At 42.7% G+C, this 21,437-nt stretch overlaps 1 protein-coding gene across 2 annotated transcripts in view; it reads left to right on the forward strand.

The window, feature by feature from the left end:
- The first annotated feature begins 7,265 nt into the window (after positions 1–7,265).
- CDH5 (cadherin 5) overlaps positions 7,266–21,437 on the forward strand; it is a 28,843-nt gene continuing 14,671 nt past the window's right edge. The window contains exon 1 of one of the 2 annotated variants that reach the window (XM_009569943.2): positions 7,266–7,487. The gene's annotated coding sequence lies outside the window, so the exon portion shown is untranslated. The remainder of the gene's footprint in view (positions 7,488–21,437) is intronic. The other variant, XM_054078954.1, reaches the window with a different exon arrangement.

Consider the following 21,437-nt stretch of genomic DNA (forward strand, 5'->3'; position numbering starts at 1 on the left):
TCCAAGATGAAATATCAGCAAAAGAAAATTGTCCAGGGCAGATATATTTCAGCATGAATCATTAATTCCTAACGCTTGAGTCTTTTCATTATTCATTACACATTTTTCATCCTGCATTATTCCCTCAGTTCACAGAGTTGCAACGAGATATTCACAGCTCAGAAGTGTTAGTAGCTGGGGAGACCAGTCTCCTGCCTCTGCACTACGAAACTGAGCTATGCACAGGTACCCAGAAGATGAAAAATTACTTTTCCACAGCATTGCAAAGATCACAGTCACTGAAGTTCGTCATTTTATAGACCGAGCCCTTCAACCCATGCGACCAGTTTCCCTATTTGGAGGGTCTTTCTTTATGCCAAAATTCCAAACAAGAAAACCCAAGCCCAAGTCTTTGGATTTCCATCAGATTTGCACTGCCCTGTGCTGTGGGAAGCTGGGAAGTTTATGCAATTATAAATCTATTTCTCCAGCTATTTTATCAGTTCTAGGCAAAGACTGAACCTTTATATTCCACATTCCGCTGCAACGGCTAAATTCAAACCCGTGCAAATGAGAGCAGCTTCACTGCAGAGAAGGAGACAACATCACAGAGAGAATGGCCTCCAGTGGTTAAATAAAGGAAAATACAAGCTGCTGTGGATGGCTAGGTTTCAGTGGGTTGGGGCAAAAAAATCTATACAGACTGATTTCCAAGCCATTAGGAGTTCTTACGCATACATTCCCTGGCTAAAAGAGGCACAATGCAGATTGCAGAACAGGAACAATACATGGGGGACTGTCAGTGATACACTTAAACCATCTGCATTTGCACAGCATTTGGCAGCAAACCCAGGAATAAGGCAACCTAGGTCTGGGGGTATAATAAAGGGAGTGCATATAAATGAGTAAAAGTCACTGAACCGATTTACAAGGCATTAGTGCATTGGCTCCCAGCCTTCAGCCCCTCAGCAAGAATTCTTTCGGAGCAGCTCTCTCCACCCTCCTTTTGGCAACCGCTCAGGCACGCTCAGCCCAGCGGACAGATCCACCAACAGCTTTTATAGAAAGAACATGCATCTCCTTCCCTTTTCCCACATGCTATTTCAACAAATCAAAACCCCAGCCTGAAATCCTGTGCCCTTGGGAAAACAGTAGCAGCAATATGAGCTCAGGTCCATCTGATCTCTGTCGCAGAAGGCTGTGGAGTCTCGCACACAGCCTGTGGCATGCAGCAGGGCCGGAACCCCAAGCCTCGCATGTCTCCATCCCTTCACCGGCACCTCACACGTCGATAGCAGGGTGTTGCAGCCCCTCTCCCACTCCATGAAACCATATGCCAGAGGGATCTGGCCAGCCCCGACTGCGATCTGCCAACCAGCTGGGGCTGCCGTGTCGTGCTCCAAGCAGGGCCATGGCTGCGCAGCAGCGAGACAGCGTGTGTGTGTGTGTCTGTGTGTCTGTGTGCGTGTGCACGCACCTTCCGAGGGCACAGCAGAGCATTGCTGCGAGAAGCCCCAGACACAGCAGCTGAGCGCTCCTACCCACCCCTGCATGATGAAACCGGGAGGAAGAGAGGGATGATCCGTGACCCGGTGCAGGAGACACAGACGTCAATGGCATGACTTCATACATGGAGATTCAATGACTGCAGCACCAGCAGTTCAATGTAACACGATAAAAGCAAAATCTAGAGACTTCAAGGGGCATAAAGGAAAGCATTTAAGATATAGGTCATTTCATGTCCTGTAAACACCCAGTGCAGCTTCCCTTCCAAGAAATTGTTTACTCACAGACCCATTTGGCACACAGCACCGGTGAGACACGTCCCTTCTCTGGCAAATTTACAAGTGGATATGGCACTTCAGCTTTGGGAAAGGCACTGAAGTGAATGGTACCTCAGTGTCACCCTGAGAGCAACCCCAGACTTGCTCTGTGTTGCACCCTGCTCTTTTCACCCTAACACTGTAAATCTCATTCTCAAGAAAGAACTCCTCCTGCACTTGATGAGCCTCACGAATCCCAGTGTCACAGAGCTATCTGTGTCCTGAAGCTTTTGTGATTACATCTCTCTGGTGTCGGGAATGGTTATTTGGTATATAGCTTGCAGTTCAAGCAGTCATCTGACTTTCCATCTCTCCTGAGGCTCTCATAGAACAGTAAGAGGCAGAAAAATTAGGTTTTGGTATTTTTTTAAATGAAAAATCAACATTATTTCATTCATAAAAAAATGTTATCTAAAATCACTTTCTGTTTTAGGGCTTCCCAGCAGACATTCAACTTCAGAACAAGTCGAACAGGCAGTGTTGCTGAGTTCAGGGACCAAGATGTGCTGCCCCCAGTCTCCCCACCACCGAATTCAGGAGATTGCAGCCAAGTATTTCAGCGGCCAACATCGGAATGAATGAGTGGGGAAAATGTCATATGAAAGCCAGCATCAGGATGGGCGTATCCATTATGTAAATAGTGTTGTAAGGAAAGAGAGGAGGCCAGATCCCTGCTTCTCTCCAGCTCCCTACTCCTGATCCTCGGCATTCCTTACAGAGCGAGGAATCACAGCACACAGTCAGGATTCGAGCACAGTGCCCGGAGAAATTCAAGACAGGGCTCAAACTGAGAGAAATCTCTCGGTCCCTCCTGCCCCAGCAGCTCTACAGCACTTCTTCTGCATCACCTGCTGCAAACTCTGGTTCTGTTTGCTTTTTTAAATTAATGCCACAGATACAAAGATTGTTTGCACTGCAAACTTCACCAAAAAATTAAGTTATCCCTCTCACTTCAGACCTGGCACAGAAAGAGCTTCCCATCTACACTACCAGTCAGAGGCAAAACGTGGGCTGCTTCTACAAACCATCAGCAGTGTTAATGAATGAAAACTAATGATTTTCATCATTTTTATTGAAGCAGGAGAAGAAGAGATTGTGTTGTTTGGGGTTTCTATTTCGAGGGACATCTCTATTAAAACAGCTATACTAAAATCCCTGTGGATTGTGTTTTCAACGAGCAATCAAAGGGACTCCTGATTCCTTTCCTTCAGTTCAATGGCGAGGCCGTTTTACCTTACAGCTGCTGCTCAGAGCGCTACCCTGAGTTTTAGTACAATAGGGGTGGCATTTGCCACCATCTATTTTTTCCTGTCATTTCCAAATAAGGAAATGAGATCATTGGGGATCATTCCCTGCTGGAATATTTTAGATGCAAATCCTGCAGTCATTAGTCTTTATGCTGCCAGAAGTCTCATATATGAGAGATTTGCCTGATCAAGGAGCACAGGATTTAACCTGCTATGAGAGATCCAGTTTAACGAAATGCGTATGGAACAGCCACCCTGGTACTCTGGAAAACATTTCAGCAAAATGCTATTGCACGTCCCTGGCAAACAACCGATTCCACCAGCGTTAGATAAAATTCCTCAGCAGTTTTTTAAACGCATATTAAAAATAAAATCAGAGCTACATTGTTTTGTTTAACAAACCTGACGAAAGGAAGCTGAGTCAGACTCACTCCAGGATATACACCTCAATCGGTGACAAAAAGGAAAAGGCTTCCCAAGTGGAAATGACTAAGAGCATTGCACTGCCCTGATTAAGAGTCCCAGAAATAACAACACACCGTTCTGCAGAGATTATGCTTTCTACATGGAGCAATAATTGTTATTTTTTAAACTTTAAGTAAGGCTTCTTCCAGAGAGGCTTCAGGTAACAGTCAGACGAAATTGTACACGCAATATGGGAGGGATTTTACAAGGATTCAAAATTAGCATTTTAGGTTTATTTTTATAACCGAAGGAAAGCTTAGGCTCTCCCCTACTATAATTCTTAGCTGATCATAAAGATACTGACACGAGTATTGCTGCTGTAACTGAATATCAAATCTTGGCAGACTGTCGCTTGCCCGGTGCCATTAATGGGCTGGTTCCAGCAGGAACCACCAGGTCCAACCTTTACAAACCGTTACAAAAGCACTCTTGAGCTGTAGTGCCGAGTGCAAAGCCCTTGTCCAGCGAGAGTGGGATATTAGGATGATTGGTTTTGAGAAATTAAAATATCATTAGTTGCAGCTTGTCAAGAGCTGTCTGGTTTTGATGACTGCGCTTCCTTCAAAGGGCTGATCTATCACCTGGAATTTCACCATAACTGGAATTATTTGCAAAGAAAAAAGAAATCTATGTTCACTCACTGAAAGGTGTGTGCTGCTTTATCAACTTTGCTGGGATTTGTGCTGGTTAGGAAAGCCAGGAACTTATTCCTACCACGCTGGTTTCCATAAATTCTTTGAGAACTTCACAGACCGCTGATCAGACGGGACAGTGAACAAGCACTGCGGTGAAAAACTGAAAGAAGACAGAGCCAGAAGCCTTCTTCCTAAGTCAGCCTGCTTTGCTGGCTATGCAGAAAGTGGTGGAATTGGAGTTTCAGACCACCTGACTCATCTCCTCGGCAACAGATAATTTACAATTCTGAAGAAAGATCCAAGCTTGAATCTCACATTTATTCTGTGCAGTTACCAATTCCATTACCTTACCCTAACCCACTCACAGGTACCTGTGGTTAGTGAGAGCAGTCACGTTGAACAGACTTGGCATAGTAAATGAGGGCTGTTTCTGCCTATTAGAATACATTATTCCTTCCAGCAATAGCAAATTACAGTTATTACTTTTGATTCCCAGAAACGTCAAATTCAAACTACGCACAAGCCCCTTCAAAGTAAAGTTAAGTTTTACCCCCTTTATCCAGGAAAGGAAAGACTGTATTAAACTTCACTAGCATAAAGCGTCTGGAGGACTGCTCACACACCAGCGTTTAAACAACACAGGCTGACATTATAAAGTTGCACAGAAAGAGATGCTGATCTGAACCAGACACATCTAACCCAGGTTCCATAAAGTCAAAAAACAGCAGCTAATGAACTCCTGTGGGAATCCCTTGGGGGTAAAAGCAAATGATCCAGCAGGGGCAGCTGGATACAGCCTGGAAGAGAACTTGTATAGCAGTGCTGAACAGATCAACGAGAAAAGCTTGGCATTATTTGGAAAAAGGAACAGCAGACAAACGCTGTGAAATGCCAAGTAAATAATTATTGCTCCTTTCGCTCGTGCCACCAGCTCTATCTGTGAGTCACAGAGTAGTGGAAAGCTATTACATTAAGGATTCTATAACTTTCTCAGCTATTCCTTTCACTTCCAGAAGTCTGACTATTCAATGAGGCTTCATACAAATCAGGCACCTAAAAAGTAAGTATAGCCACCAACGCTGTCTGATCATGCACAGGATGCTTCTCATTAACAAAACTTGGGGTGAATTAATAATATTTGGCTTAAAACATTACCCCCTTGCTTGCGAAAGACACCAGTCACCATGGAATTCTTCCAAAGTCTTATGATTTGGCCCTAATGATAAAGAGAAAGAAGTCTGAAAGTGTCAGATCTAGAGGAAAACCTGCTTGCTAGCATTTTGAGTCAGCACCTTTGAAAATGTGATGAAATCCACTGCCAATGCAGCACAGCAGCGCAAGTGTCTGGGATCAGCCAGACGGTATGGGGTGGTCTGAACCATTAGAAGCTTTGGTGCCTGTTGGAGAGGGCTGCAAAGAGAGGTTCTTCATTCAGTAAAATCTCAATAGCCAGAAAGAAGACTTAAAGAATCCGTTCAGCAGAGGTTAAATCTATAAAGCATCACATGGAAGGTTTTGAGATATTCAATCAGGCTTCTAAAATTTAAACGAAAGTGTCTTCTTCAAAGCTTATAAATGGGCTTTGGTTATTCTATTGAGCTCTGAAGCAGAGCACACTGGAAACGCCTTTAGAAACTTTCTCACTTCTTTCCTTTAACTTTTCCGCAGATAAAACAAGTCAACTAATACAAAGCTTATTTAGCAGGCATCAAAACAGACCTTGACAATCTAAGCCGGTTGCCTCAGGACATATATGGAGAACATGGGGGGTTTCTCTTTTCCTTTTCTGAGCAGTGGACGTGAAGGGCTCCCTTACTCTCATCCGTTGTTTAGATGAGCTACATAGGATGCTTACTCCCAAGTCCAGAGATATGAACATCAAAGGCTATGCAACGGCTGCAAACACAGTTGAAGTCATTTGCAAAAGTAAATCATATCAGGGACCGTTGTCTGCTGTGGGCACCAGCTTATCACTGAGCTGCATCCTGACCAGATAACTGCAGTTGCCTGGAAAGCTCCTATCAACATCCTCTCTGCTCTTCTCTCAGCAACGACACAGGAGCAGCCTCTTCTCTTGTAAGGAAACTTGACTCTAGTTGGTCTCCCCACGTAAGACTTTGAAAAATGCCTCCTCATTCGTTGCTTTTAAAAAGCAGTTAATCTTTGCTGCCGTACATCCTAAAATTGTGAAACCATCTAACCAGCCTCAGCCTTCCAGCAACCCAGGAAACCAGAGACATCCCCTGTGTTGCACTGTGTTGACAAATAGGAGCGAGAGGGTATTTAGCTGTGGAACCTGATTAACATTATGATTTAAAGTCCTACTTAAGATACATTGAGCATTTGCCTATATTCGTTATAACTGGCACAAAAAGGTGAGTTTTGATGCAGCACTGCCCACAGAAGGGTTCAGATCCTCAGGCAGGGCTGTGGAAAAGCCCACGGGCTCATCAGGTTGAGCTCGCTGAACAATATCCTGGATTTAGTGTTACGTGGGCAACAGCATTACAAAGCCCACGCTTTGGGGAGCTCCTCCAGGCTGCCGCTGCCCAGCAAGTCAGCCTCAGGAACCCAACTCGAACGCTCAATCTTGCCCTTCTGTCTGCCCTGAGGAGTCTTGAGATGCAAGACAAACCATAATCAAGATTTTACAAACATATTCTCCCTCTGGAAGGCCCACCTACGCTGCCTTACTTCTGGGGTCATAATTTTATCTGTTACATTTCATATTAACACCCAGTGCTGACAGAGCTCTAGAGGAACCCGGCCATGTTCATGCGAGGGGTCTGCATTCTTTGCTTGCTGGCATAAAAATCCTTATAGGCAGAACATCTCCAAACTGCTTTGAAAATCCTATTTGTTTAAAATGGGCATAGTCTGTGCTGAGTAAAAATCAGACACTATTCAAAGTGCCTTTCAGATGTTTGCTAACTCCTAAAACTCTTCATAAACTGATACTAAGTAGAATACTAACTTTTGTGTTTCTCTCAGAACCAATTTCCTCTTATTCAGCTCCCTCATTAGAGGCAGCAACAAATAAGTAGGTATAGCAATAAAAGGCTAAGTTTATCTGTTTCCTCCACTCCCTTTTCTCACTGTATTACTAAAACTTGGAACAATAGCAGGATGCCGTGATGCAGGATGGGAAAAGGATGACTCCCAGCTGGAAGACCTTGGAGACTGGAGAGCTGAACACTCCCAGTATTGCTTAATGAAAAGAGAAGTGGATTTTTCTGTTTAATCTTCATTTTCTGTATGCTGCTTAACATTTTGGAATACTGCTGCTTTTAGTTTGCCTGATTTGGGAACAAACTGAAGCTCCACCAACTCTGACTCAGGTAAGAGATAAACAGGTTTTGCTGTCCTTCAGCTAGGATGTTCATTTCAAAAGTTTCTTGCCTCCACCAAATAACTCTTCAAATAATTTAAGAAATGCCAGCAAACAGAGTAGGAATTTTATACATATCCACAGAATCCTTTGGGCCTAACCCTGATAGCAGTTAACCAAATTAAATGCAGACAAAAGCAGAGCCGTTTAGAGTTGACACTGGGAAATGAAAAACTCCAGCTTTCTTAGGCTATAACACAATACTCCCAGACTGTTTAAAAGAAGAGACATTTCATGCTTTTTTGTAGTTCTTTTTTGTAGTATTTAGATTGTGTTACCACTGCTCATTCATAATGAACGAGGACAGAAATGATGCTGTAAATTGCACCTGTAAAGCCTACCAGAAAGGATTTTGCTTGCTGTGTTGACAGTTTTAGGCTCGGTTCTGTTTTGTGTGCGCAGGTGTGCGCTGTGCTAGGACTTGATGCAATGTGTTTCATCGAAGTGAGGGGTGACTCGGTGTTTGTCTTTAAGGTGCTACGGCTTCATTGTGGCCAACACCAAGCAGAGGAGAAAGCCACGTACGGTAGCCATCACTGGCACATCTGTCCTGCTAAGAGATTTGTTTAGAGCGTAGAGAGTAGTTTACAAAAACTCATCAGTGACTTGGTCTCCTAAATCTCAAGTTTGACGTGGCCCAGGTACCTCAGCACCCTAACTCTGCCCTACCAGATCCTACAGCCCCTGTTGTAAAAGACCAGCAATTTTTTATTTTAGAACCTTCTTGATCTCGGGGATCCGAAAAGAACCACTTTTTTCTGATGAGGTATTTTATGAGCAGTGATTTGATACAAAAAGTTGTTTGAAAAGTCTTTTATCTTATCCTAAAGATAACGTAGCAAGTCCCTGAGCTAACAAGTTTGCTGTACAGTTGCAGAGACAAAGCACTGATGCACAAGAGATGAACCAATACTGCTCTTTCTGTAAGAACTCTATTCTGCAATAGCGGGACTGTCAGTGTGCACAGCACCTGACCGTGCCGGCTGTCACACTGTAATAAAGATAAAGGAAAAAAAGAAAGGCAAGAAAAAAGATATGGAAGAAGATGAATTTCTGTGAGAAATTCTGTTCTGTTCTTAACTACTGAAAACGTTAAAAATTGGTTGCTACTGCAGTTAACAAAGGTATAGTTAATCAATTTGTTCCTTCCTCCACTGATTATAAATCGTCATATCAGCATTTGTAAAAGCAAACAGTGTTACAGATGTTCACGTAGGAAAAATACTAGGCAAAAACAAGGATACTCCAATGATTTAGAAAAGCTTCTCATCTTAGGTCAATGTGTGCCTTGTAACAACCCCCAATACAACAAAAGCAAATCACAGGCATGCTGACTTGCAATTTATCCGCAGCATCTCCAGGAGTTACTTTTTATCCTTAAATAAAGGGTAGCCAACAGGAAAAAGGACACAGGATTAATTTCACGTATGACAGCATTAGTATAGTACAGGATACTATAGAGAAGAATGTGAAGCTACTAACAATAAAACAAATGAATTTGAAAGCAAAAGATAAACTCAATTAAGAAATCATTCCTGCTTTCTCCGCAAACCTAGGCTTTAAATTTTGGAGTGCTATAGCTGCACTGCATTGCAAGAAGTATTTCCCAAAGCTTTGCTCTTTAACATAAAATCATAAAACTGTTTCTTAAACATTTTAAAACAAATGCTAACACTGAAATTATGCCATGGAACAGCTCCATGTCACTCGGCAGTCAGCAGAGTGCTGGAGGCAGGGCTCAGAGCTGAAGAGGCAGCAGAGAGTTCCACCCAAACAGTTAAAAGGTTTGTTGCCAGGTTTGCCTCACATCCTGTGAAGAGAAACAACCAAAAACAGGATACAGGTAAAAATCACCGGGGATGGTTTAGAAGCTCCTCTGATTTATAGCATTTATGGAACAAAGGACCTCGCTGTGCATCTATAAATCAATTACTTCAATTAATATTTCTTATGAAAAATAGGACAACTCTGTAAAACATCTTTTTTCTTGTTAGGCTACATGGCAACAGAACTACAGGCTTAAATCAGGCCAGCTAGGATTCTGTATCTGCTGCAAAATAAAAGGTTCACAGAACTGGTTATTTCTAGCAGCTGAGCGTTCCATAAGGAATCTTCACGGTTATTTTTGTTATGTGTTCATCATTCTGGTTTCTGCTCAGGTTCTACAAGTTTAACTCAGAGGTTCAAATCTTACTGCCAAGAAGAAAACAAAGGGTTCTCTGTCTTTGTAAAAAATTTGTTGGCCATGAAAATATCTTGGTGTGGTTTTTTTTAAAAAAACAAATGTCCTTCCCTTTGTTATCCTTGTGGGTTTACAAACCAGAACCCCCTCAAAGCTTAGACCTGAGGTGTGTGGTTTCCCTTCTGCCCTAGAACACTGCAGACTATGATTATTATGTGAACTCGAGACTTACTAGGACAGAGAAGTGCCCAGCTCACAACGTGCCTTTCGTGAGCTGATCAGAATTCAAACTAGGAAAAACAGACTGTAGCAAATCCAGAGCTGGATACTGGTCTGCTTGATCCGCCTCTGGGCTCTGCACCCTGCTCTGTTCGGAGGGCCTATGCAGGTACATTTCCATGGCAAACCCAGAAAGCAGAGCACACCCTGGTGTAACAGACACGAGCAAGAACCACTGTTTTTGCTGCCAAGAACCTTGCAGGCATCCTGCTCCAGGGCCTGTTCTTGACCCGAGCACAGAGCAAACCAGGAATCCCACGAACAGGACTAATGCTGGGAATACCAAGTGCCAAATGAACTCGCATCACTCACCAAATTGCGTGCCACCTTCCTCCTAAACTCTGCAATGAGTTTCATCTTGAAATTAAAAAAAAAATAAAAAATAAAGAATTCTGCCTGTTCACAGTTCGTCAGTGCAAGAAAAGAGCCCTTTCAGTCAGTGAGAACCTGAGCTTTGCCCACCTTGATGGGAATTTCCAATTTGTCACTAAGGATGCAACTACCTATATTCTGAATGTAAGATTTTGGTGGGTATTTTTAAGCAAGTTCTCTCTGTAACACACTCGTGAGGTGGATGTTATTTGTACCCTAAGTCCATTTTGTCCGTATGCTGCCATACACAACACTTGGGCAGGCAGGGAGAATATTCCAGGCCAGCTCTCCGAGGTGCTGGTTAAACCCATGGGTGCTCATAGGAACTGGAACAGTTCCAGGGCTGTGTTTTCCAGGGCTGAAAAAAGATGGGAAGGGCAGAGGGGAAACTTACCCATCCATTGCAGGTGTTCATCCTGCCTGCACCCAGGTTTGGTGCTCTGACTGTACCCAAGACTTAGAATCCACAAGCCAGAAAGAGCCAAGCAGGTGGATGCTTGGACACTCTGGCAGACTTTTCTCCAGGAAAGTGTAGTAACTATGATTCTATGAAAGTATTTTTGTCTGAGATGATTGACAGCAAAATTCTCTTACAAAGCAGTAGAAGCTGCATGTGAAAGCGTTATCAAGTACCATCCAGGAAAAGGCCCAGAAATTATAGTGAAAAATGACTGATACATTAGAGAAAAGGCAAGCATGGTCACCTGGGATGCACTGCAGGGACTGTACGAGGAGCCTTCCAAAAGACCGGTGAAAAGGAAAGAGTATTCTCCTACCCTAACATTGCTATCTGAACTGCAAGGAGTTAGAGAGCAGCACCAGAGTTAGAGGTAGACCAAAAGCAGAGATGTTTTAAACCCTTCATTTTTCAAAATCCAGAGAGGTCAGTTTTATCATCCCAGTCTGGTTGTCATCAAAACCCTCCTGTTCCTGTGGGAACCATCATCCATCCTCCAAACTTTAGGAGAAGAGAGCTCCCTGTCTCTATGGTGCATTCTTTTAAAAAGCCTGCTCTCACTCTCCACCAATTAGCAGTAATCTACCCAGCTTTGCCCCCACTGAAACCATCTAGTGCATCCTCCTCTCTCCCCAGGCTCACTAGCTACATCTGGAATGGTCCTCCTGACACCTGGCAAAGTTCAGAGGGCACAAGGTGGGTTATCTGCAGCGTGCACAGGCTCTTGTCCTTATTGTATGTGAAAAGCCTAAAGGGAAATTCCACTTCCACAGCATGTCTGGAGGATACGGTTGAATTCCTTCTCCTGCCTTTGTCCACATATCTAAGCAATGGTTTGGTAGGCTCAGTCTTCCTTTTCCCTTTCCTTTTATGATGCTATCTGCTATGCATTTGTGCTCTGGAAATCAAGTCTACCTTACAACACACTGCATGAGGAGACTAAGAGCATGGTGCTGTTCTCATGGAAATGATCGGAAATCCTGCCATTGATGGGAATTGTTCCTATGGCAGGTTCAGCTTCATCAGCAGAATCTCCATTGGCACAGAGTTTTAGGTTAGCTTCTCCATTCTTTTTGTGGGATACTCCCCACCCATGCTCCAGTTTTAGATTTGAATTTGCATTATCTTACTGGCTTTTACTGTCATCAGCTTTCAGTTATGTACAATCTATCTGCAAGATCAACAAGGTTACATGGGCAGCCTGATCCAGTGGAAGTTGTCTCTGCCCACAGCAGGTGGGGTGGTACTGGATGGGCTTTAAGGTCCTTTCCTACCCAAACTATCCTAGGAGGACTAGTTTACTCGTATTAGGGTTAGGCCAACCAATCAATACTGCTAATAAGGTATAAGACTTTTCACCACCTCAACTATGAACCCAAAACTGCAATGAAATAGTCTTTATTGTCTATTTGCTCCGTACTGTTAATGTTAGCAGGGGTTATAGTGCCATTAGAACATAAACACATTGTTATGCTATGGACATTTTAGTATCATCCAAATTACCACTGCATTCCACTTAAAACACATATCCAGCAAAGAAATTAAGAAGCAAGGGCACAAAGCAGCGAGCTTTGTGGGAATGCTTTTTGTGATGGGTTCATTTTATAAAGACAATAACACAAGCTTGACAGTGACAAAGCTATTGCAGAGCTCTGCCATCAGCAGCACTGTTCAACAAACACATTTGCTTTGCACACTAGCTTTGCCAGCAGCAGCCTTGGTGAAAGTTTAGGATTAGAACAGATACTAAATCCTCCAGTAACTGCACTTGAAGATGACTTAAGTTTCAAACAGGAAGAAAGGGGCACATTTGTCTTTGGAAGGTATGGCCTCATTTCCCTGCTGTAAAGCGGTGAGCTGTATTACCTGCCTTATATGGACTGATCTTTGCTTCCTTCAATGAAAAGAACGGCTTCATTTGTACAAGAAAGGGGTTTTCAGTGGCTGTGATTGAATATGAGCTGTGAGAGAAATAAACATTCCACTTACACAGCCACTAACTAAGGAGAAAAAAAATTCCCATCTCTGCTTAAGAAAGACCTCCAGGTGCGTTTTGGATTCAGGCAGCAAACCCACAAGGGCAGCACCACTGTGATTAAGAACTTCCCAAACAGTACTTTCAAGCCGCCAGCTCCCGGGGGGTGCTGGCTGCTCCCCAGTGCTCACCACGCCGAGCCCAGCAGGGTACCAGCAGCAGCCGTCAGCCTGGGTCCTCAGAAGGCATGCGAGCAGAAATGCAGCCAGCTGGAAGCCCCTGGCTCTCACTTTTATCACTTTCACAAAGACTTCTCACCAGATGTAAACAAAAGCAGGGCCTGCCTTGAATCATAGAATCATAGAATCACCAGGTTGGAAAGGACCCACTGGATCATCGAGTCCAACCATTCCTAACACTTCCTTAAACCATGTCCCTAAGCACTTCATCCACCCGTTCCTTAAACACCTCCCTGGGCAGCCTATTCCAGTGCCCGATGACTCTTACCATGAAGAATTTTTTTCTGATATCCAGCCTGACCCTCCCCTGGTGGAGATTCAGGCCATTCCCCCTTGTCCTGTCCTCAGAGCCCAGCTCCCTCCTCTCCACAACCTCCTTTCAGGTAGTTGTAGAGAGTAATAAGGTCACAGTCACTCCTGCAGCCACGTCCCCATCACCACTGCACCTCCTGCAGCCACGTCCACTACCGCAGCCACGTCTTACACGTTGAATGAGCACCTACTAGGGTCGCAGTCTGTTTCATGAAACAAACTCTCCTCGGGTGCAGGTTACACGTTGCTTCCGGATTGGGGCGATAAATTCATCAGACTAATGACCTGTAAAGCCAGCGCATAGATACTGGAGCAAAACACAACACAACGCTGTACCAAATCACAATCACTTCCACATGGAAACAAATCCATACAGAACAAAAGTCTAGCTCCCAAAAAAGTCATAACACCTACACCAGTTTTCCTTCTCTTTTTAAACTCCCCTGTGTCCAACGCCTGAATTTTCATGCCCTCCAGCTTCTCCTTATCAGCACTGTAAGCTGGAAATTTGCTTTCCTAGCTTTATTTTGATTTGCAGATGAGATTTTCCAGACAAGAGTGAAGCTGTAAGTAAAAATATTGAAATGCTCATTGTAAATTTGTAAGAGCAGTTATAATATCATTTGTATCATCTCACAACACATGGAGACTGTAACAATGAAACTGTTCCAGGAAAAGACTGTAACTATAGCAGTGGGCAGAAAAGGTCTTTAAGTTAATTAAGCCTGGTGTGACAATCTAGTTGAATAAGGGCAGGAAGTAGAAAAGAATGAACTGACATTTGAATCAGACATTTCAAAAAGGGAGAAAAATACTGAATACTAATTACCAAACAAAATACATCCAGGCACACCCTGTTTTTGTAACTTCTTGCCCAGCCAGAAAACAAGAGATTTATGTATATGAACATGCTTGCTTTATCTGCCACAACATTAATTTTCAGAGGAAACACCAATGAGTTCAGTTACCCAGTAGAATAAGCTGGACAAAGGACTCGAACACACAGCCAGCTAAACATGGTTTCTTTGCTTCAGATTACTGTTAGTGAAATAAATATCAGTTACTGTGACCTGTGAATGGCGCTTGTGTTTGAGACAGATACTTATGCTTTTGAGCTTTTGTTGAAGGAAAATGCCAAAAAATAGCTTATCTGCTGTAAACACAGCTACACTGCACTTTAAAAAAAAAAAAAATCATATTTATGGCATGCCGTTCCTCAATGGACGGGGACTTTTCCTTAATCAAAGCTAGTCAGTGGGAGCTCTGTGCTAGGAAGCCTCTGTGATGTTGAGGCTTTCTCTGGAAACAAAGGGGAAGTGGAAAAAAACTCTATAATACATTATTCTTGTAGTGTACCTTGTTTTGTTTCAGCTTGGCCAAACTCTTAGGCATTCAGTGGCAGCTTCAGCTGATCTCTGTGTACAGCAGAGCTAACCAGGACCAAATGAACCTTCAGAAAAGTGCACACAATGTATTGTAGGAAACAAAGTCTCTGGGTAGAGAGGCTTGAGAAATCTTTCTAGTGATCACAAACACCTCCAGTACACCCAAACCGTTCCACTTCTGTGCTGCGATGAGCCGAATAAATTTTTGGAGGATTCCCTTGTCCCCTTCTCACTCAAACCCCTGCTTCCCAAAAAAATCAAGCAACATTGAGTGTATGACACGCTGGGGATGAGGGAGGCTCAGTGCCGGGACATGTGCACCTCTGCCCTTCCCACCTGAGCCACCACATTTTGGGGCTAAGCAAAAGGAAAGTGGCTCCAAGCAAACGAGAGAGAAGCTGGATCTACAGCTCTGTACATATGCCACTGAGACTGACAGAGCCGCAGTCATTCTTCAGGCAATGAGTACACATGGCTGAAAGATCATCTCAGACACTGCTTTCTGGAATCAAAGAAGAGAACAAGTTCTTTGCCTGTCTGTAACACTGGCGCTTCATCACTATTTTCAGCATCTGTCTACCAATAATTAACCTGGATGAGAGATATTTTCCTCTCAGCTTTATATTTTGGGCAAAAAAAATCAGAGGATGAAATGTTTGCAGTTCCAAATTACGCACACATGGTTTATCCCACCTGTCTTACCAGCTCATTTCAGAACAGAAGGGCTATACTCAATGCAAAGTTAATCCCCCAAAATAGATCAGATTTCAACAACATTTGGGAACTGTCATCAAAAGACGTGTGGCCAAGAACAAATTTTCTGTCATTTAATTGTTAGTTTCACCAAAAAAATTAAATCACAAAGCAAAGAGATCTCATTAGTCATAGGTCCTACGAGCTTCCTGACTTTAATAAACAGAATGCTCTAAATCAACACAGCACAGAATCCATATGACACAATGATGATAAGGTGACAACATTCTGTACCAACACGCTAACTCCACTTGTGGGTTTGAGCATACTCAATAAACACCAGAATATTTCTGCTTCTTAGGAGTCATTCAGCTCTCGTATACGTGCTCCCTGAGCTTAGAAGCTGTGAAGAGCTATAGCAGAGTAGCTTATCTCCTTAAACTCAATGCTGTCTATGCTGTCAACAACTAAGAGAAAGCCAAAATCTTCTGTTTATGATAATCTATCTATTTGTTATGAAACAGTATCACAAATTGTCTTAATAATTTAATCACGAATGAGCTTCGAAGTATTTTAGTGGCTGGGTTTATACTGGGCACTGTGCTAAAGCACATTTTATCCCTTTCTATACTTTGCACTAAGCTATTTGTATGTGAAGCAAAAGGCTTTATGCATGGAGAGAGTGGACACCATCACTTGTTTCTTCTTTAAAGGATTCTAATCCATTTTGGGGTCCCTTCAGGGAAAGTTTCTGTATTAAAGCACTATATGCCTCGAGTAGCATGGCCAGATTAAGAACTCTTTAGCAGCACCAGAACAGATATATTTCAGTGCTTCATCTACTGTATCTGTTCAGCTTCAAATTGGCTATCATCAGCTCTCAAGTATCTCTACAGCCTCTGTGATCACAAATAACATTATCATGAAAAACGAGTGAAGGCACTGACTCTGCATGCTGAGAGTGCAAAATGAGGAAGGTTCTTAAAACTCACCTAACGACTGTGTGTGGCTCTAATAGACCTTCAATACATATTTCTCGCTGAGGCGACGCAGAAGGCCAGCAGTTTTACTGAGACTGGTGGATTATTTGCTAGACATACCAGGATGCTCACATGAAAGGAAAACAGTCATCCATTAAAACAATTACAATGCATAACTGATCTGATGAGAAGAAACTACTCGATGCTCTCACCACCCGTTTTAATGCAAATATTGTTTTACCTTCATCACCTATGTCATCTTCACCACAGCAAACTACCCTCTCTTAAATAGTGCACTGTTATTTCAACAACAGAAGTGATTCAAGAACTATTAATTGATCCAGTCCAAAAATAACGCTACCTTAAAATTCATGGATAGACCAGCCAAGCAACTAAAATATGTGTTTAATTTGCTTCGCAATTATCACATTTGCAAGTAAGAAACTCAGATAAAAAACAGGTTAGTACAGATCAATAGAAAAATGATTTAGTTAAAGTTTAGAATAGGAATCATATGTTGAGCACAATGAAACACAGTCCCTCTTGGTTGGATAACTTAACTATGTAAGATTTTTGACACACAGCATAACATCCCTCCCCAGCTTCTCTCCAGCCTATGTGGAAATTGCACACTGTTATTCATATTATACAGCTACAGAGAACACAGGCACGTGTATAATTAGATTGTGTATGGGAAACATTTCCACCAATAAAAAAAATCTCCTCAGCTATATTGATATACAGCGCTGCAGCATCAACACCAAGGACCGAACAGAACCACATGCAGGCAGGAGAGCTCTCACAACCCTGAGCAATGTGGAGGCTTTTAAAGCAGGGAGTTTAGTTAAGATATTACTGAAGTGGCCATTCATTCAAAGATTCCATCGCAAGTATAAAATGTCATTTTACAATCAGCTTTCAGCCAGGCATTTGCACTCCAGATTGTTTAGTCATCAAAGTGGCTATTTACTCAAAAGTACTACCATGCATATAAAAAGTCATTTTATGATCAGCTTTCAGGTAGGCATTTGCACTCTGGACTGTTTAGTCATCAGTGGAAACCACTTCTCAGATGTATAAAATCGACATAAGGGCAATGAAAAACACAATACCAAATAGTCAGGCACTAGAGCCATTTAAATCAGCTCAATAACCTGGAAAGTAAAAAGCAGCAGAGTGTTCTCAGAAAAGGCCTATTTTAAAGTGAATCACTATGACATGTGACAAGACAGCTTTAACGAGAAATAGAGAAACACTGAGTAACCACCCGAAACAAATTCTATTTGAAAATGCAACCAACAAATGACTGCTCCAAGTCCAATGTTGTGCAATTTACTTAGACTTTTTTTTTAGAGTGATGTTACTAAAGTTTGAAGCCCTACCCTAGTTCCCGTTCTCACTGCATTCGCTACGTGCCCTCAACCCTTCTCGCACTGTAAGCCCATGGGAGCAGAGGAGGATCGCATTTGTGCGACTCAAAAGCCAAGCAGAAAGCAGAGTGCAGGTAATAATTCTCTATGTGACTCCTTTGCTGTCGCATTTCTCTGCATTTGTCAGAAGCTGCTTAGAGCAATGTTGTTTAATTATGAGATGAAGAAACAGGGAGAACAAAATCCGACGCTGTTGTTACTCCTGACCCTGGTTCAGTGGCAGGAGACGGCAAACACATTGAAGTCTTCGGTGCTTCAAATGTATCTTGTGAAAGGGATTCTGTTTTTGATGTAGGTCAGCACTTTCCACAGGTAAATGAGGTTCATCAATTCACGCTTGCACCGTCCTCTAAGGTCCCTGCAAGGCAGCATTAAGTATTGCTAGGACTATATTCTTCTAATCACATTCTGCCTGCTTACCAAACGTGCTCCCTCTGCAGAGCAAGCCAAGCATGTCTTAACTAAAGGCAATGCAAAGAGAAAGAGAATTTATCCCCCACCTGCGCCTGGGATGTTACTGTTCTATTGCTTACTGCATTCACACATTTACTTTAGGTCTTAAACATCATACAGATGAGAAATTAAAGTTTAAAACAGATTCTGTTCAGCAGGGCTGTTCAGGGTAATTTTGTTACTTGTCACTAGGTCAGATTATGCTCTATCTATCACAGTTTCACTAAGCAGAGTCATTTTGGCCATGTTTAGTTCACGTATCAAAGTAAATTTTCTGCATCTGAACAAATACGTAATTTTGAAGTGCTGCCTGCTTTGTATTGTAGGGCTTACTCTACTGCAACTGCAACAGAATTTTTTTGGACAGAGCTACTTAGGAATATTGCAGAGGATGCAGCAGATAGGAATGAGAGGGAGGAATGGGAAATATTTATTAAGCTAAACTAAAGCTATCGAAAGTCAATTTTTCTGAAAAAACTTTTGTCAAGAAAGTTTTCTGAGCTTTCTTGCCCTTTTAGCCCCGTCAGCCCTCCTCCACGGGCACACATGCATCTCAGCACCCTGCTCCCCAGGGCCCGCACACCCACCAGCAGCCAGGGCGGGCTACACTGGGCAAACACTGTCCTCCAAGCTCTATGTTTCTGATTCAATACAGTATTTCAAATACTTTGGATTCCCTCTGTTTACATGGCTGCAGGCATAACAGCTGAGGTTTGATTAACAATCATAGATTCACGGAATGGTTTGGACTGGAAGGGACCTCAACCCCCCGCCCTGGGCAGGGACACTTCCCCCTGGATCAGGGGCTCCAGCCCCATCCAACCTGGCCTGGAACCCCTCCAGGGATGGGGCAGCCACCACTGCTCTGGGCACTCTGGGCCAGGGCCTCCCCACCCTCACAGTGAAACATTTCTTCTTAAGACCTCATATCAATCTCCCCTTTTTCAGCTCAAAACCGTTCCCCTCGTCCCATCCCTGCACTCCCTGATCAAGCCCCTCCCCAGCTTTCCTGGAGCCCCTTTCAGTACTGATCAGAAAGAGCAAAATTTCCACTACTGTGGAATGGAATAGATTATGACCCCTAGTGCTGATTTATCAGTCTTTTTTGTTAATATTTTTTCTTTCAATGAAACTCTAATTTTCGCATGGGATTTTTCATTTTCATTTACATTGTTCAAATTCCAACCACTATCCTGTAAACAAAAACAATCATCAAGTTCCCACCTCAATCATCAATAATCACTTCATTTCCAGTTTTTCTGGTAACCAGGTATGCAAATTACTGGAACAATACTGACACAAAACTTTTATTTCTTCTCTGGTGTATGATAGTCACTTTAAGCAAATTTCTCTCTTCGCATGTTCCATATCGCTATTTCTAGTACTATTTCTGTTTTTTAGATGCTGAAACACAAAAATTCTTTAAGATTAGTATAAGATTTTAGTCCATCAATCAGAAAAAAATAAAGCATTTCAGCTACAACTATTTGCTCACTAACCACTCTCCATACAGAAACCTGGTTCGACTGCTACTTGACATACAAGCATAAAACAAATGTTTTCGCTAACTAACTTAACCTCACATAAGCACCAATATACATTTTTAGAGTGAGGAGTAAACCCGATAAGAGGCAAATACCAGGAAAGAAAACGCAAATGTTCATAAGAATATTTCATCAAGTGAGTTTTCATTACAAGGACATATTGTTTATACTAGCTGCTCATTAACTTTACAGCTGATTACTTATTAAAACAACTTGTAAAATGCAAACTTTTAATGAGTACAGTATTGTCTGTATCTCCATCTGACATTTTTTAATAATGACTCCCAATCTGCGAGCAGAAACTACACCGCATGAGTCACATGTCCCATAAATCAGTTTGAATACCAGAATTTCTCAGTTAACTGTCTCTATTATCCTGCAGACCAAGAGTTATAAGCTAAAATAATTCAACACATATAATGAATAACGTTGGTGAAAAACCCATCATTTGCTGAAAGAAATTTAAGAGCAAAGCAAGAAACTCATCTATTTGAATAAACCATCCCCTTGCTAACTTCAAAGAACATTTATGGCCTCTACCATAAATGTTGTAAGAAGTCTGAATTATTGGTTAACAAGTTAGAGACAGAGGGGTCACTGGAGACTGCACATTAAGGTAGAGCAGCAGCGAGACCTCACGGCAGGATAGTGGGGAGAGACGCGTGGGACAGAGCAGTCACAGCACACGCTATGCTGTCCCCTCTCCGGAAGGCTATGGCTGTGGCGTCAGTACTAGCAAGGGCGCATGTTATTTCCTTTTCTCTATCCTGGCTGCCACTGCAGAGATTAGAAGAAACGAGAAGCCAATCTCTACATGTCATCTGCCTGTCACCCATCAGACATTTTCTTGCTTCTGGCTCCATGGGAATGCATTCTCCTGCTCTGGAAATATCTCTGTTCTGCTCCTACCTCTGGCATCTCAAATGAGATTTACTGCAAAGGAAACCTATCATAGCCAAAAAAAAGAGAAAGCGTTTAGTACAGCTTGTCAAGAGCTCACAACCATGGAACATGGCCTTCACACCAGGACAGTGCCCTTATCCAGTTCCTGCTCAGCAGGACCCTGCAGCTGAAGTGTTTGTATGTGCTGCCAAAGAAGGGTATTCTTAAACATCATGACAGATCCAGCTATGGATTCAAAAGCACGAGACTTCCAGCTGCCAAATGGAAAACTTGCCTGGTACCATAGAGGAAGCCTTCTCAGATCAGACTGTCCCATGGAGCAACACACGTTAAACATCCCTAGGAAAGGCAGCACGCAAAGTGCTCGAGTGCGCAGTGTTCTACCACAAGGAGAAATCGTGAAAGATGTCAAACACAAAGCAGCAGTCATTTTTTGTGAGAGGCTCTTCTATCTCCGCCCATGATCGAGAGCGCATACCAGGGAGCAGACCAAACGCCACCAAACTCCTAGTAAGGAAACCATAAACTCACAAAGGAGGCTGGACAAGTATTAACAAAAGAAGCCAGTGACGAGGAGTTACAGGAAATGAAGCCACCTTAAAAGAACACAAAGATAGATCTGCTGGGTGGAAGGGGTAGCTTAAGTTGCAGCGGAAATGTGCATATGTTTAAAAAGGTTCAGTCTGGCACTTTGTG

This window comes from Cuculus canorus, chromosome 13 (genome assembly GCF_017976375.1).
Source record: "Cuculus canorus isolate bCucCan1 chromosome 13, bCucCan1.pri, whole genome shotgun sequence".
Taxonomy (NCBI): Eukaryota; Metazoa; Chordata; class Aves; order Cuculiformes; family Cuculidae; genus Cuculus; species Cuculus canorus.